A 16,365-nucleotide genomic window follows, 5' to 3' on the forward strand; every position below is an offset into this window, starting at 1 on the left:
TATTAAGTGGGTAGATCCGCCCACTTGCTTAAGTTGGATTCCATCAACTTGCATCTCCACTTTTTTGGTAATATTGTGGGCATCTAGAATGGTCCCCTAGTTTAACATCCCAAATTTTCATGGCTAAAGTTTGTACTCATGCCCGAGAAATCGGGTGTTAATAATGTATAAATTGGATGCTTTAAAATTTGCACCTTATTTTTTTTATTTAGGTCATATCTAGATATATTCATAAAGATAACATTTATGAGAATAAAATCGACTATATTGATTCTTTCATCAGAGTAAAAGAATTCAATAATTAATCAAATGCCCTCTCAATGGGAGCTTATTACATTTATTAAGTTCACAGTGGAAGTATAAAACTAAATCATAAAACTTTCTTCATATTCTTTCTGTATAATCATCCATGGGAGATGGTCCTCTAAGTCTTTACTCTGTACATCACCTGCATCATCTGTATGGTTGGAGAGGGTTAATGCCCTACTCATAGTGATGTTCATCTTTTAAGATTATCAATAATTCAAGAGATTCATAAAAGCAATGTAAAGGTTCTGATACGTCTCATACTCCACTACTACGAGGGATATCAGTATGCGCAAACAACTTACATGAGATGCATGCCTAGCAAAGTATGTATGGCTCATCATACGTAGTGATCATATTATGTGAAATATAATTCATAGAGAATCCAACTCGACCCGCATCCCATAACTACGAATATTCGCGGGCATGTCCAATACTACCGTAGATTTACGTGAACACCTCAAAGTGCACAACACATGAGTCGAATGAATTACATGACACGATTTCTTCATAGAGCGACTGTCACGCCCCATATCCGGGGACAGACAGCTTCCGTGATGCTCCAAATCCGTCACTCGATTTTCATACACCAAGTCTCGAGTTCGGCGCACCATAAGGAAAATTTTTTATTGATTATTTTTTTTGTATATACATATAATAATACCTGAGCATGAAGATCCATGATCAAAATACCTAGCAACACTCTCCATTATAAATCCTGATGGTTACAAGTATAATGCTTTATGAAAGGTACATAACGTCAACATTGCCAAATCGAAAAATAGATACAATGCATCGAGAAAGCTAAGTCTTCCAAGCTACTCTAGCCTTGAAAAAAATGAGAAATAGGAAGCTTAAGCAAAAAGCCTAGTGAGTACACACGTGTGTGCAGTGTGTCCTACATGCAAGCAAGATAAATATGCTACAAGGAAATCATATATGTGAAAGGTGTGTAGCACGTAAGGTATGATGTCAATGCCAATGCAATGCATATACATCATAGAAATACTCCGAGTCAATGCTACTAGCATCACCAAGTCATGTTTTCATTTCTCCTTTACCACAGTCATAACCGTATTACACGCATCTCTAATCACATCATCATCATCATATTGTCATACCATATCATAACTGTATATCTCAGGAAGCACCATGGTCGACACCTATACACCAGACACTAGTAATCAACCTCGCATACCCGCCCTGCGGTGGACTTCCACCAACTGTATATCATGGAAAACACCATGGTTGATACCTATGCACCAGACACCAGTAATCGACCTCATATACCCGCCCTGCGGTGGACTTCCACCCAGCATGCCAGTAGCGGATTTTATTCGCGCTTCTCCTCACTGGCGAGTCAGACTGGTCCCTGTTTGCACCTCAGCCCTTAAGCAGGTTGGACCCACCTCTTCTCAACTCGACCTTGTTAGTGGGAGTCAAATCCATGACCCATGTATCCACTCAGCCTAATGGTGAGGCAACCCTAGCTAGGATAGGGGTTTAGGGACTTTCAACCCAAGGGGCACATCATCCCCTACTATTTCCACACTTTCGGTGTCCTGTTCATTTTCAGGGATAACCCAAGTCATCATTATAGATGCACATTTCATAGTCAAGATCCAACTCATGTTATACGACATGATTGTGGTATTTCGATCATCATATATGTCATGATTATACATGAATTCAAGCAATCATGATAAGGCATATGTTCAAGGGCATGTGGTATGCATATAATGTCATGAGTATAGGGTCTGCTTAACCTTTAAGGCAAAAAAATATATATAATCATCATATGCCACTATCAACTATATCAATCCATGATCATGTGACAAAACTGAAGAGGGCATATCTTACAGATGAACAAATGTATTGAAGTATACTTGCACATACCATTAATTCCATGGTACATGAGTATGATCAATATCAACATGGTTAAGTAGATGAATTTAGTATGCTAGGGAGTGGAACAACATTAATCAAGTATCAAATCACATGATTCTATTAACCATAATCACTGACATCACTAATATCATCCATAACTATCATAATCACAAGCATTAATTGTAATAAGAGTTACACCATATCCTTCGCAAGATAAATATTCCATTAACGACTTTGGCCTGACATGATTTTCTTCTATTGGGACCACATGGTTATACCTTAACTGGGCTTTATGGTTAATGAGTGGTTATGACGCAAAGTACATGCACCAAGTGATTATGAGATGAAAGGCATAATTATAACATGAGCCACAGGATGGATGGTGCTGGTGAAACTCATATAATGTAGAGGGCTTCACCTTCAAGTGAGCTGTTAGTAGGTTAGATTTACAAATACTTATTGTAAAAGTTCTTCAATGGTTTGGAAAGCACGGGTAATCTTTATAAGATATAGTGAGCCCTAAGTTGAACAACTTGGTATATAATATACACATAAGAGTTAGTCATGGTTGGATAATGCGGGTTTGTCTCATACAACGTAGTGGGGTCCTACTTCCAAGTGGTCATGCAAGCAGATGGGTCCACACACAAACGTTATGATGGGTCTCATTAAGTAGATAGTATAGGTAACTCACATACATTAAGGTAGGGTCCGTAATCAATATGACACATGTCCTAAGTTCACATACAGAAGAGGTTACACCATTAGCATAGTCCATGAGTCTGAGTAATCACAAATTCTCATATGCCCACATGGTCTTATGACCACTCCATTATCAGAAGTCCATATGGTTGAGTGGCCACACAAATGTCACATTACTAGTCATAATAAGGGACTTAAGGTTAGATGGTTATGTACTTTCATTACATCACAGCTCACATAATGGAGCAACCGCTTTACTAAACTTTCACATGGTCAGGCGGTAAGTACCACAATTTCACATAGTTTATTATATATACGATTACTATCATGATCTAGTGTCCACATTTCAAAATATCCAAACATAATCGAACAATCATAATCCCACACACGAATACAAGGCTACACCAATTATGATAACTCTTATACTACAACCACTTCACACGTCACATAGTTAATGACTCATATTCGGTGTCGCATGGTTAAGGGCCAAGGGCCACATTTCATCATACCATTTACGGTTTAGAAATCGCATCGCATAGCATCCAGGACCTTGATAGCATTAGCTTGGGTAACATAACCCTACATCACATTCGGTTTAGTGTACAACTTGGTCATATGTGATTCAAGTGGCGGTATTTATATCGATAAGCACAAACCTACATTGTTGAATGACCATCAATGCCACTTGATTTCATACGGTTAGGTGGCCTTGTACGTATTTCAAATTCAGACAGTTAGATGACTACATATACTCCACTGTTATCTATGATTAGGTGGCTATACATACATCGAATACCCACATGATTAATGGGCCAAATAGTTACATCACACCCTCACACCAGAGTTTACATATTTGTTATAATTAAGTATGCTTAAGGGTTTAAACACAAGTCACATGATCCTATTACTTGGGGCCACACTCTAACCAAAGTGTCAAGTGAACAAGGGTTGTCCACAATCAACCCATTTAAGGGATTAATCATCATTATTTCAAAAATTACAATACCAGTTCGTCATCCATTCAACACATGGAGATTACAAACTCTTCTTAAAGAGGCCCAATGGTTGGCCTAAACAAAGCTACCACTAATGGGCCCACATGGCATTCACTTAAAATGGGTCTTAACATTCTTGTTCCCACACATCAATGGAATTTACAATGGGTTCCATGAGGTGGAGCTCATGGTGTTTTCCCATGAGGTTAAGTTGTGTGTGACCCACTTAAGACTTAGGTCTGCTTTGATTTTAGTCCAAATCCTAAAATGATATGGGGAAGTGGATGGTCCGCATGGATTAAATAGATACACCATGGTGGTCTTAGGTTGGATTCAATGGTTAGGCATTAATTCTCAAAGCCTTGTATTGTATAGTCCATTTCAAGTCAGATTGACTGATCTTTGGGACAATGGCCTAAAGGGAACCCAGTATATGGGCTAGATGAGTTGAATATCTAATACATCGTCAGGATGGCCCCTAACAAATTTCAGTGATGAGAGTTCAATTTGCATTATTTTAGAACGTACAACTATCTAATCATTGGATGGGCCTAAGTCTTATTAACATTCCATCAAAAGAGTTGATAAAATAAATAAATGATGAGGATCTTAAATATATATCATGTCATAACCATGGTGGATTAAGTGGCATAACACCTACATCAAAGTGAGCCATACCCCACACAAGTTGAGAGGGTTACCCTCCATTAAATATTCATAATCATTTATTGTGCCCACAGAGATGTGGTTCATACATCCAGCCCTTCAATTATGTGTGTCCCACTTGGTTGAGGGGTCAGACCAAGTTTTAGATACATCCAAATTTCAAGGGGACCCCAGCAAGTGATTTTATATACTCAAGCTCCGAGTTGTACGATAGGTTCAAGGAGATCAAAGTTACATGGGTCCCAGAGTGATATATTTATTATATATACACAATTCATTTATTTTTAGAGATCATTTTAGAGCATTATCCAAATAAAATGAATCATATCCAAAGATTATTTGATCCTCACCACAAATAACAATAACGATAATGATTTAACAGTTAAACAATTCACAGGGCCCACCATAACGTTTATTTTCCATCCAATCTGTTCATAAGGTCACAAAGACTTGAATTAAGGGGAAAAATAAATTTCATATTAGTCCAAAACTTCTATGACCCAAAATTCAATGGTTGACGTTCAATCCCCTACTACTTTTGTAGTGTGGCCCACTTGATATTTAGATCTGTCTTATTTTTCTTCTCAAGCCTTAAGATGACTCGCTAAATGGATGGACGGTTTGGATATAACACATACCTTATGATCAAACCCATGGATTTATTCAGCTTCATATACATATATTTATTTATTTATTATTATTTCTTTTGGTGGTGTGGGCCATCTAAGTTCCATATACGGCTGAATTTTAGGGGTGACCCATTTTTTAACGAGACCCATCAAATACACGGTTCTAATGTTCGACATACATCATTGTGGGGCCTATGGATGGGACCCACGGTCCCTGCCCGTCACAAGCAGCTACAGTGTCCTTGGACGCTAGACATCAGCAGCAAGGGACTAACGCCCCTTGCCTAATTTTATTATCATTTTTTTTTATTTTTCAGTGGTTTTTCCTAGGTGGGGTCCACATAAGGACAATCTACTCCGTCTACTGAGTTCTTGGGCTTGAAACAGGTCTAAAGAGCCTAATATTGAGTATGTTTCGGTCTATGGAAACATTACAGTGGGCCCTAACAGGTTAAATAGTAAATGTCATTATAAAAATTAAAAAAAAAAAATCTTTTTGATGGTGTGGCCTACCAGAGTTTTGGATTGGCTTCATTTTTTGGCTCAATGCCTAAAATGAGCTGGAAATTTGGATAGACGACGTGGATTGAATACATACATCATGGGTGGGGCCGTTGTGGACCCACACCCCAACCCTAACTCAAGCAGCAGGGATGCTGGCAGCAGCGTCCACTCCCCCTTTGTGTTTTTTTTTTAAATCTAATTTATTTTATTTTATTTTATTTTATAATGTGGTGTGTGCACACGTGTGTATGTGTGTGTGTGTGGCCAGCCCAATGGGACACACTTTGGATAGTTTGGATGGCCTACAAAATTCTGGTGGGGCCCACTATCAATGGATCCCACATAAAGTCTATAATAAATTATTTTCATTATTAATCTTTTTATGTATATTTTCCCATGAATCCACATCATTATCATCATATCATCACCATTTTTTTATCATCTTTTTATATGTACTCTCTTATGTATCCACACCATTGATCACATTATTATCATCAAATCATCACCACTAAAAATCATACAAATATAATAAAAAAAAGAACAAACTAAGAGTGGAGTGGGTGTACTCACCTTAAAGGACTAGATGGATGGTTGAGATGGATGGAAGGGATGGGGTTGATGGCCCACCAAGATCACTCTTCTCTTTCTCTCTCTCTCTCTCTCTCCATGTGTAGAAAAATGGTGAAATGTTAAGGAATAAAGGGATATATGTAGAGAAATTGTTAAAATGTGGTTAGATTTAATTAATGTGATATTGGTTAGCTTAGACTAGGATTATGGCAATTAATTCATGATTTGTAATTAATGGTGGATTAAAGGGACATGGGATGGCATGGTGTGATGATGTCATACTTGAGGTGTGGCATGAAGAAGAGTTGACTTGGAGTGTACATAAGAGATGGGAGGTATGGGTGTGTGACATCACACACATGGGTAGAGATTCTCTCACCCATGTGTGGCATGTGCATGTGTGTATGACATGTGTTATACGCATGTGTGGGATGGTATACATGGCGCATTGTGCACATGATACACTAATGATTCTTCATGGCGTATCTCACTAACGGAGTATCGTACAGACGCACGGGTTGTACCTCCACGATCACGGCGACGGGGCGGTCGATATGAAATAGGTTTCGGGGTCTTGAGGTTCCGGTCAGTTGGGTGTGTACTATGAACGGCCAATCCAGGTCTAGCTAAGGGCGTCGATCATTGTGTATATATGCATAGAAAATGTACGGAATAGATAGGGTGTTACAATTTCTCTACATGTATCCCTTCATTCCTTAACATTTCACCATTTTTCTACACATGGAGAGAGAGAGAGAGAAGAGTGATCTTGGTTAGCTTAGACTAGGATTAGGGCAATTAATTGATGATTTATAATTAATGGTGGATTAAAGGGACATGGGATGGCATGGTGTGATGATGCCATACTTGAGGTGTGGCATGAAGAACAGTTGACTTGGGGTGTACATGAGAGATGGGAGGTATAGGTGTGTGACATCACACACATGGGTAGAGAATCTCTCACCCATGTGTGGCATGTGCATGTGTGTATGACATGTGTTGTGCACATGTGTAAGATGGAGTACATGGTGCCTTGCGCACATGATACACTAATGATTCTTCACGGTGTATCTCACTAACGGAGTATCGAGAGATGCACGGGTTGTACCTCCACGATCACGGCAACGGGGTGGTTGATATGAAATAGGTTTCGGGGTCTTGAGGTTCCGGTCAGTTAGGTGTGTACTATGAACGGCCAATCCAGCTCTAGCTAAGGGCGTCGATCATTGTGTACATATACATAGAAAATGGTACGGAATGGACTGGGTGTCACAATCTACCCTCCTAATAAAAATTTCATCCTCGAAATTTCTAGTCACGATACATTAACAAACTCATAACATGGAAAGCCAAACATACGTATCATCATACATATACAATATAATCATCCATCCCACAAGTGGGGGTATTGCTCGCAACTATCTCCCTCATGCCTGGGTGCTAAGTATAGTCTCTATGTTCTCAACTAGGGAATCCTGGATTCATGTCTCTAGATTCATATAAATCAGGGGTACTAATAATATCTAGGTTTTCGATCAATCACTGTGGAAGACCTAGTTTAAGTTCTTCTATGTTTTCCAATTACTGACTTTGCTTGTAAGTGATCCCAAATCTTATCCTCTGATAGCATCTTCTGTCACGCCCCAAATCCGGGGATGGACAGCTTCCGTGATGCCCTGAATCCGGCACTCGACTTCCATACACCAAGTCCTGAGTTCGGCGCACCACAGGAAGATTTTTTATTGATTTTTTTATTGTTATATATACATATAATAATACTTAAGTATGAAGATCCATGATCAAAATACCAAACAACACTCTCCATTATAAATCCTGATGGTCACAAGTATAATGCTTTATGAAAGGTACATAACGTCAACATTGCCAAATCAAAAAATAGATGCAATGCATCGAGAAAGCTAAGTCTTCCAAGCTACTCTAGCCCTAAAAAAATGAGAAATAGGAAGCTTAAGCAAAAAGCCTAGTGAGTACACACGTGTGTGCAGTGTGTCTTACATGCAAGCATAATAAATATGCTACAAGCAAATCATATATGTGAAAGACGTATAGCACGTAAGGTATGATGTCAATGCCAATGCAATGCATATGCATCATAAAAATATTCCGAGTCAATGCTACCAGCATCACCAAGTCATGTTTTCATTTCTCCTTTACCACAGCCATAACCGTATTATACGCATCTATAATCACATCATCATCATCATATTGTCATACCATATCATAACTGTATATCTCGGGAAGCACCATAGTCGACACTTATGCATCAGACACTAATAATCGACCTCGCATACCTGCCCTGCGGTGGACTTCCACCAACTGTATATCATGGAAAACACCGTGGTCGATACCTATGCACCAGACACTAGTAATCGACCTCGCATACCCACCCTGCGGTGGACTTCCACTCGGCATGCCAGTAGCGGACTTCATTCGGGCTTCTCCTCACCGGCGAGTCAAACCGGTCCCTATTTGCACGTCAGCCAGGTTGGACCCACCTCTTCTCAACCCGACCTCGTCAGTGGGAGTCAAATCCATGACCCATGTATCCACTCGGCCCGACAGTAAGGCAACCCTAGCTAGCATAGGGGTTTAGGGACTTTCAACCCAAGGGGCACATCATCCCCTACTATTTCCACACTTCCGGTGTCCCGTTCATTTCCAGGGATAACCCAAGTCATCATTAGAGATGCACATTTCATATTCAAGATCCAACTTATGTTACATGGCATGACTGTGGTATTTCGATCATCATATAGGTCATGATTATACATGAATTCAAGCAATCATGAAAAGGCATACGTTCAAGTGCATGTGGTATGCGTATAATGTCATGAGTATAGGGTCTGCTTAACTTTTAAGGCAAAAAAATATATATAATCATCATATGCCACTATCAACTATATCAATCCATGATCATATGACTAAACTGAAGAGGACATATCTTACATGAGTATGATCAATATCAACATGGTTAAGTAGATGAATTTAGTATGCTAGGGAGTGGAACAACATTAATCAAGTATCAAATCACATGATTCTATTAACCATAATCACTGACATCACTAATATCATCATAACTATCATAATCACAAGCATTAATTGTAATAAGAGTTACACCATATCCTTCGCAAGATAAATATTCCATTAACGACTTTGGCCCGACATGATTTTCTTCTATTGGGACCACATGGTTATACCCTAACAGGGCTTTATGGTTAATAAGTGGTTATGACGCAAAGTACATGCACCAAGTGATTATGAGATGAGAGGCATAATTATAACATGAGCCACAGGATGGATGGTGCTGGTGAAACTCATATAATGTAGAGGGCTTCACCTTTAAGTGAGCTGTTAGTAGGTTGGATTTACAAATACTTATTGTAGTAGTTCTACAATGGTTTGGAAAGCACGGGTAATCTTCATAAGATATAGTGAGCCCTAAGTTGAATGACTTGGTATATAATATACACATAAGAGTTAGTCACGGTTGGATAATGCGAGTTTGTCTCATACAACGTAGAGGGGTCCTACTTCCAAGTGGTCATGCAAGCAGATGGGTCCACACACAAACATTACGATGGGTCCCATCAAGTAGATAGTATAGGTAACTCACATACATTAAGGTAGGGTTCATAATCAATATGACACATGTCCTAAGTTCACATACAGAAGAGGTTACACCATCAGCATAGTCCATGAGGCCCAATGGTTGGCCTAAACAAAGCTACCACTAATGGGCCCACATGGCATTCACTTAAAATGGGTCTTAACATTCTTGGCCCATACATCAATGGAATTTACAATGGGTTCCATGAGGTGGAGCTCATGGTGCTTTCCCAGGAGGTTAAGTTGTGTGTGATCCACTTAAGACTTACGTCTGCTTTGATTTTAGTCCAATTCCTAAAATGATATGGGGAAGTGGATGGCCCGCATGGATTAAATAGATACACCCTGGTGGTCGTAGGTTGGATTCAATGGTTAGGCATTAATTCTCACAGCCTTATATTGCATGGTCCATTTCAGGTCAGATTGACTGATCTTGGGGACAATGGCCTAAAGAGAACCCAATATATAGGCTAGATGGGTTGAATATCTAATACATCGTGAGGATGGCCCATAACAAATTTTCAGTGATGAGAGTTCAATTTGCATTATTTGAGAACGTACGACTATTTAATCATTGGATGGGCCTAAGTCTTGTTAACATTCTGTCAAAAGGGTTGATAAAATAAATAAATGATGAGGATCTTAAATATATATCATGTCATAACCATGGTGGATTAAGTGGCATAACACCTACATCAAAGTGGGTCATACCACACACAAGTTGAGAGGGTTACCCTCCATTAAATATTCATAATCATTTGTTGGGCCCACAGAGATGTGGTTCATAAATCCAGCGCTTCAATTATGTGTTTCCCACTTGGTTGAGGGGTCAGACCAAGTTTTAGATACATCCAAATTTCAAGTGGACCCCAGCAAGTGATTCTATATACTCAAGCTCTGAGTTGTACGATAGGTTCAAGGAGATCAAAGTTACATGGGTCAGGAGATCAAAGTTACATGGGTCCCAGAGTAATATATTTATTATATATACACAATTCATTTATTTTTAGAGATCATTTTAGAGCATTATCCAAATAAAATGAATCCTATCCAAAGATTATTTGGTCCTCACCACAAATAATAATAACGATAATGATTTAACAGTTAAATAATTCACAGGGCCCACCATAACGTTTATTTTCCATCCAATCTGTTCATAAGGTCACAAAGACCTGAATTAAGGGGAAAAAAATTTCATATTGGTCCAAAACTTCTATGACCCAAAATTCAATGGTAGACGTTCAATCCCCTACTACTTTTGTAGTGTGGCCCACTTGATATTTAGATCTGTCTTATTTTTCTTCTCAAGCCTTAAGATGACTCGCTAAATGGATGGACGGTTTGGATATAACACATACCTCATGATCAGACCCATGGACTTATTCAGCTTCATATACATATATTTATTTATTTATTATTATTTTTTTGGTGGTGTGGGCCATCTAAGCTCCATATACGGCTGAATTTTGGGGGTGACCCATTTTTAAACGAGACCCATCAAATGCATGGTTCTAATGTTCGACATACATCATGGTGGGGCCTATGGATGGGAACCACGGTCCCTGCCCATCACAAGTAGCTGTAGCGTCCTTGGACACTAGACGTCAGCAGCAAGGGGCTAATGCCCCTTGCCTATATTTTATTATCATTTTTTTATTTTATTTTGTTTTTCAATGGTTTTTCCTAGGTGAGGTCCACATAAGGATGATCTACTCCGTCTACTGAGTTCTTGGGCTTGTAACAGGTCTAAAGAGCCCAATATTGAGTATGTTTCGGTGTATGGAAACATTACAGTAGGTCGTAACAGGTTAAATAGTAAACATCACTATAAAAAAAAAAGAATCTTTTTGATGGTGTGGCCTACCAGAGTTTTGGATTGGCTTCATTTTTCGGCTCAATGCCTAAAATGAGCTAGAAAATTAGATAGACAGCGTGGATTAAATACATACATCATGCGTGTGGCCCGTTGTGGACCCACACCCCAGCCCCAACTCAAGCAGCAGGGACGCTGCTTGCTGCAATGTCTCCTGGATGCTGGCAGCAGCGTCCACTCCCCCTTTGTGTTTTTTTTTCTAAAATCTAATTTAATTTATTTTATTTTATAATGTGGTGTGTGCACGTGTGTATGTGTGTGTGTGTCGCCAGCCCAATGCGCCACACTTTGGACAGTTTGGATGACCTACAAAATTCTGGTGGGGCCCACTATTAATGGGTCCCACATAAAGTCTATAATAAATTATTTTCATTATCAATCTTTTTATATATTTTTTCCCATGAATCCACATCATTAAACACATCATTATCATCATATCATCACCATTTGTTTATCATCTTTTTATATGTACTCTCTTATGTATCCACACCATTGATCACATTATTATCATCAAATCGTCACCACTAAAAATCATACAAATATAATAAAAAAGAGAACAAACCAAGAGTGGAGTGGGTGTACTCACTTTAATGTACTAGATGGATGGTGAAGATGGATGGAAGGAATGGGGTTGATGGCCCACCAAGATTACTCTTCTCTCTCTCTCTCTCTCTCTCTCTCTCTCTCTCTCTCTCTCTCTCTCTCTCCATGTGTAGAAAAATGGTGAAATGTTAAGGAATGAAGGGATATATGTAGAGAAATTGTTAAAATGTGGTTAGATTTAATTAATGTGATCTTAGTTAGCTTAGACTAAGATTATGATAATTAATTCATGATTTGTAATTTATGGAGGATTAAAAGGACATGGGATGGCATGGTGTGATGATGTCATACTTGAGGTGTGGCATGAAGAAGAGTTGACTTGGGGTGTACATGAGAGATGGGAGGTATGGGTGTGTGACATCACACACATGGGTAGAGATTCTCTCACCCATGTGTGGCATGCGCATGTGTGTATGACATGTGTTGTGCACATGTGTGGGATGGAGTACATGACGCCTTGCGTACATGATACACTAATAATTTTTCACGGCGTATCTCACTAACGGAGTATCGTATAGACACACGGGTTGTACCTCCACGATCGTGGCGACAGGGCAGTCCATATAAAATAGGTTTCGGGGTCTTGAGGTTCCAGTCAGTTGGGTGTGTACTATGAATGGCCAATCCAGGTCTAGCTAAAGGCATCCATTATTATGTACATATGCATAGAAAATGGTATGGAATGGACGGAGTGTTACAGTGACCATTTGCAACATCCGATCCCGAAAGTGATGTGACACTGCATTTTTGAATTATACACATCGATTTATTCACCACTACCCAAAACCCATAAAATTACGTGACAACCAAGAGGGTCTCTACCCAGAGCACATTACATCCATGATAAAATAGTTAAATCACTAGTTGTGATATCTCTTAACACATCACTTGCACTTATAGAGAATATAAACTGAATCACCGGAGTTCTAGTATATCAAGACACATGCCTCAAGACACATGCCCAAGCTTTAAAGATAAAAGCATAAGGCTTTAAAAGAGGAGAATAGCAATATCTAACTCAATATAGAGGAGAGTGGCAATGGCCAACTCAACGAAGAAGAGAGTAGCAATGGCTAACTCAACAAATAGGAGAGTGGCAATGGCCAACCCAATAAAAAGAAGAGCGGCAATGGCCAACTCAATAAATGGAGGAGTGGCAATGGCCAACTCAATAAAGAGAAGAGTAACAAGGGTTAACTCAATAAATTGATAAAGGTAAGGGCAAGGCTTTTATCCATTGCCTCACTTGAATTCATGAAGATCATGCGTAATATCATAGTTCTCAAAGGTAAATAAATGATGATAATAAATCAACCAATTGAAAGGATAACTCTTCAGTAATATGTAAACATTAAAAGGCAGGATTATTCACATCAATTAAATCAAAGTAAGTTAAAGGATAAAAACCTCACCTTAGTTGTTTGATCGTCCTCTAAGGATGTAGTTTAAAACCAATCTTTATTCAGATTTACCTATTTGGATTTTACTAGAGTAAGCATTAGAGGTTCTAGGTTATGGACTGTGGGGTTCATGTTATGCCTTGTATCATATAAGTTTAAAGACATGGTATGATCTTCTATTGAGTTAACTCAGTTTTGACATGGAGGACTCCTCCATGACCTTTGATTAGGGAGTATGAAAGGAGAAAATCACAGGAGAAAGGAGGAAGGAGAAATTTACACTAACCCAAGTTTTCTGCTTGCCTGGATTATTGTTGAAAATCGAAGGATTCCAACACCAGATTCCTTCTCTTCTTCTTCTCTATTTCTTTCTTTTCTTTTCCTCTTTCTCTTTCTCTTCTCTTTCTCTTTCTCTTTCTCTTTTGCCGAGTGTTCCATAGCGTCGGAAGGTAGGTTTTTATATTCGTTCGGCCTTCCAGAATTTTCTGTGTAACTCCTACGCGGTAGCTGTTGTGCGATAAAGAAAACGGAGCAGCACGATCCGCAGGCATTATATCTACCCTTCCTGCCTCATGGATCACGTTGGTTCAAAGAGGTCCACCATCTAAACGTACCCTTCCTAGCACTATAGATCCAATCGGATTTGAATGGTGTTGGGTTGTTTCTGGATGGACCTATAAATGAATGGTTGTGATCAAATCCCATCCCTCGTGGTTTTTTTCGGGGATCTCGCGTTCGAACTCCCATTTTTGGAGATATTATGAGGGAGATTTTCGCGCATTGCATCTCATTCCCGAGGAAAGTGGTGATGCTGTGTTTCTTCCGCTCCCTTCTGCCAATGTGGAAGGAGTCGGAAACCTCCCTAGAGAGTTTTGGATGGAAGGAGGGACGATGGGAGTCTGGCTGGAAGGAAGATCTAAGGCTTCACCTTTCTCCAGTGTCTGTTACAGCGCAGGAAGTTTCTGACTCCCTCTCGTGTGTGCATACGTGCTTCAGCTTGCGTGAGGGGCGAAAATTTGGATGGATTTGAATGGCCGACGAGATGGACAATTTGGATTTTCCCATCGGCCGATCGTGGTGGGCCACAAATCTCTCAACGGACACTGTCCATTTAAATCTCCAACAGTGGGAAACTGCATGCGGTTTGAGATCGGTCGGATTTTGATTGGTGGTGGGACCTATATTTTTTTGGTTGGATCCTCCCTTCGAATAAGATGGACGGTCCGGATCATCTACGTGGGCCACGATGGTGGGCGATAGGCGTGGAAAACGGACACCATCAGTCCACTTGAAGGAAATGAAAGAGAGGAGGAAATTCCTCTTCGGGCGGGAGTGTTGGGTGAAACCTTGTTTGACCCGACCTCTCGATCGGTGTGCAGCTGGTGCACATCGTGTGTGCACTTGCAACTGACTATGGGGCCCACAGTGATATTCTTCTGAGGAATCTACACCATCCATTCGTTTCTTTATCTAATTTAAGTGGTTGAGCCCAAAATTGAAGTATATCTAAAGATCAAGTGGATTGTACCACGTGAACTGTGGTTATTTGTGATTTCCACCATCGAAACCTTTCTAGGCCCTTCAGTGATGTTTTCTTGTCATCTGACCTATTCATAAAATCATACAGACATATACAAAGGAAAATATCCTCCTACGACTACCCATGACTTTCTTTACTCAATGGACACCAAAATCAATGGTTAAGGGGCTGATTTGTCAATTAGGTCACTTTTACAATGATCTAAGGGTTGAAATTTAACGTGTATGGCTAATTTATGATACATAGGCATAGTATACATTTTCACTTCAAACGGATAGTGGAAACCATGTGATCTAGAATTCAAGGGTCTAAGCTAATGGCATTTCCGTAATTATTGCTGATGTAAGAGTTTTGTGAAATCTAATGGTTCTACATGGTTACATGCACCTTTCCAAACAATTCTTACAAAAGAAGTTATATCTAAATCATTATGGATAAGAAGTTATTCGCCAATTCATTTAAGAGAAGACACATGTCAAATCTTCTGATGGATGGTCTTGTCTTAAAATCGATGGTCAAATGGCTTGATCTATGAGTGGAGATTATTCCCAATGGTCAGATTCATGTTGAAGAGTAGGTGTAGGGTTAGTATAGTTGGATTGGTATCATACAGACGCATATATTACATTAAATTTCATGGTAACACTCGAAAACTTTCAATACTCGGGTATTGAAATGTTCGAGGTACTACACCTATGTCACTCAGTACTGTAAGTACCGAGAGGTCTTCCAGGGCATGCCCCCAAGATTCAATGCAGATGCGCTATGCATGACATGGGTGAATGAAAATGATCGATGCATCATGTTAGTATGTTGTCACATATATCATCATGTCGTATCCATAGAATTTTAAGCTTAAACAGATACAATAAAACAACCAATACAAAGAATTACACTCAACATATCAATCAAACAACTACATTAAGTACAACGAAGAGGAAACAGGTTGGGATCACTCACCTAATGATTTAAGGAGAAATCTGATGGAGCATATCAGAGAATACCTATAATCCATATGCAATATACCATAATACTAAAATGATTGGATAACAATATCAAGTTC

Source organism: Magnolia sinica, chromosome 12 (genome assembly GCF_029962835.1).
Source record: "Magnolia sinica isolate HGM2019 chromosome 12, MsV1, whole genome shotgun sequence".
Lineage (NCBI taxonomy): Eukaryota > Viridiplantae > Streptophyta > Magnoliopsida > Magnoliales > Magnoliaceae > Magnolia > Magnolia sinica.